The sequence below is a fragment of the Parus major genome, unplaced genomic scaffold (assembly GCF_001522545.3).
Source record: "Parus major isolate Abel unplaced genomic scaffold, Parus_major1.1 Scaffold413, whole genome shotgun sequence".
NCBI classification, from domain to species: Eukaryota; Metazoa; Chordata; class Aves; order Passeriformes; family Paridae; genus Parus; species Parus major.
In genome coordinates, this window is record NW_015379321.1 from 27,787 (window position 1) to 30,750 (window position 2,964).

At 48.9% G+C, this 2,964-nt stretch overlaps 1 long non-coding RNA gene across 1 annotated transcript in view; it reads left to right on the forward strand.

The window, feature by feature from the left end:
* Positions 1-1,573: 1,573 nt before the first annotated feature.
* The window catches only part of LOC117243792, a 3,447-nt gene continuing 2,056 nt past the window's right edge, over positions 1,574-2,964 (forward strand). The window contains exon 1 of the long non-coding RNA XR_004495699.1: positions 1,574-1,905. This is a non-coding gene — a long non-coding RNA (uncharacterized LOC117243792). The remainder of the gene's footprint in view (positions 1,906-2,964) is intronic.

Below are 2,964 nucleotides of genomic sequence, written 5' to 3' on the forward strand. Positions count from 1 at the left end.
TTGTCTTTTATCTTTTGTCCTTACTAAATCCCCTCTCCCCTGGTGGACTGCAGCTACTCGGGCAACTTCCTGAGGGTGAGAGCAGTAGGATATAAGCAGTTGACATCCAGCAGTTGACATCCAGAAAGCTGCAGATCCCCTGTGGATTTTACAAGCCTTGGATTTGTCAACTACCTTGGAGCTACAAGCTGGTTTTGCACAGCCAAAGCTTACAAGGGTGGAATCAGCAGCTCTTCTAAGCCTAGAAGAGTTGACTCCAGGACACAGAAGAGGACTTCTTACACAGCCCAAGACAGCCAGGGACACAGGAGACAGTGAGTGTGTCCACAACATGTGGAGCGGGTGGGCACAGCATGCAGGCGGGTGTGCTGCATGGCACGAGCCAGCTTTTCAGTGTGCAGTTTCCCGGCACCACGGTGCGGCACGTCCATTTTTGGCGGCATGCGAGTGGCACAGAGCCACGTAGTTTCTGGTGGCTCAGCACCGCACAGGACAGCCATGTGACACAGGCGCACGCGGGTTCTGCATGATGTCACGGCACCCAAGAGCTGGTGTTTCCCAGCTCTGCCACATGGCAGCCATGTGTTTTTTGTTTCTTTCTTGGCGCTGTGGCGCACAGCCACATGGTTTCTGTCAGTCCCTGGCTCGGTGGGAGGGGTAGCAGCGCTCCCCACCATGGCTTTGGCCACATGTTTTTAGCAGCTCAGCAGAAGTGGCTGCAGCTGAGTTTAAAGGAACTGCGGGTTCTCTGGCAAGCAGTTAGTTCTGTATCCCGGTGTGTGGGGAGGGGAGCTGAACTGAGAGAAGCCTGCCAGTGCTAGCTGTCTTGTTTTTGCTGTGAAAGAAGGCAGACTGGTTGTGCAGATAGTTTTTAACATCCAAATGGGCTTACGGCTGTCTACACACAAAAGGAGTTTGAACTCCCAAGTTCGGGAGATTTTAAGTATTACAAATGTTAAGATTTCTAGAACTGAGTTGAAACAGTTTGTCTGTTGACTGTGCTGACACTTTTCACAGCTTGACCTGCTAGATGTGTGTTGGAGTCTGAGATACAGTGTGTATGCCCTTGTTTTTAATACTTAGTTTTAGAATTCAAAGAAACACTGAATTTCATATAATATGAAATTCATGGGCATGTTTTCATGGTGATACATGAGAACAAATGCTAAAGTTAAATAAGAAAAGTGTGAATGTGTAGATTAGAAAGTTTTTTGAATCACTGGGTGAATGAGGTTTAGAGTTTAAGGTAGTTTAGAGAGCAGGGGACAAGATGGAGGATTTAGGGTGTTGTCTCTTGTCCTTCTTCTTTCTTCTTCATGTTCTTCTCCTAGGGGTTTTTGGGTAGTAGTAGGTGATTGGGTAGAAAATGCCGCAGTGCAGCACAAAGGTGTTGGGTCATTGGGTCACTAATAAAAATAACTTAGTTGGCACCTGTTAATTGGGTAAATGGACATATAAAAGACCTTGAAGAAGATCTTTGTTAGCCATTTTACCCCTTTACTATCATAGTGCACATAGCTCCTTGTACCTTGTAATGCTGATAAGAAAAAATAAACAACTGAGAACGAACGAGAGAAAATACTCGCCTCCCGTCTCATCAATCTTCAGTTCAAAGGAAAAAGAACCCAAATCAAAAAGTCCATAAAGAGACAAATGGCGCCCAACGTGGGGCACTTTGAACTGAAGGCTCCTGTTGAGAAAAAAAAGGAAAAAAGAGAGAGAAGACAGCGGAAAGCTGGAAAAAAAGAGAAGACAGCGGAAAACTGGAAAACTCCCTGGAAAGGGGAAAAAGAAGATCTCAGTAATCCCGGTGCTGGTGAGAGCGGACAAGCCAAGCCAGACGTCTGTGAGCTGTGGAACAGATCACAGATAGAGGAGCTGAGAGGAAGCTGACCCTGAGGTCAGGTAAGCCGTCAAAAGGGAGCAAAAATATGGGAAACATGTCCAAACCTGAGGGGGAGGTTTTAGCTACCTTAGAAGCTATGGTAAAGGAGCACCCGCTCTCTGTGTCCACGGAGGAGTTTAAAAGCCTTCTATCCTGGGTACGGGTAGAATTCCCTAACGTGGATTCACAGAAAATGTTTACCCCAAGCCTGTGGGAGAAGATAAATGTGAGAGTATATGAAAAAACCACTCTTGGAGATGAGGCAGCAGCTGAACTTCTAACGGCTTCTGCAGTGACTTATGAGGTCATCGCCAGTAAATGGGAATCTGAAACTCAGGCAAGGGACACTATGGGTCCAGAAAAACAGAAGGGTTTGTTTCAGTGAGATGAGGAATGCTTGTTACCGCACGCTGTAGAGTCTGTGCGAGCCTTCCTGGGATCTACTTTAGGAAAGAGAATGTCTAAGCCTGTTGAAAGCCCAGAAAAACAACTATACAGAGACGAGGAGGCGATTCTAAAACGCGAGCAGAATCTGCAAAAAGGGGGCTTAGAGCTTTTGCAAGAGTGTCTGAGTTCTTTTGGAGTTGTCCCAGCACTCGGTGTGCTGTTACAGGCAGAAGAGGGAGTAGAAACTTCCTTGGCCGCCTGCGTGCCGGCAGCCGAGTCCCTTTCCAGCCCTGGGGGGGTGGAGGGGACAACCCTGTACCCCCCGGGAGGGTGAGGGAGGGGTGGGCCCGAGCCAGAGCGGTCCGGGACCTCCACGGGCACAGCGACCCCTGCGCCCCGCCTGCCAGGGGTGGGCTTGGAGCCACAGCTGTCAGTCAGGGTGACGTCAGCAGTGACGCAACCACAGCCGCAGCTCCAGACCCCACCTGCGGCACCGCCCCCAGGCGCTGCAGCGGCGCTTTTAAAATGAACTTCACTTTGCAATACAGCTGCAGCAGAGCAACAACAGCTGGAAAAAACAACAGCTTCGCCACAGAAGATAGACTCACTAGATACCACACAAAGCCAAGAGTCTTTTGAGCACAGCCATGCTAATGCACAGTTCTTTCAGTCTACAAATCCTCCCACAGACA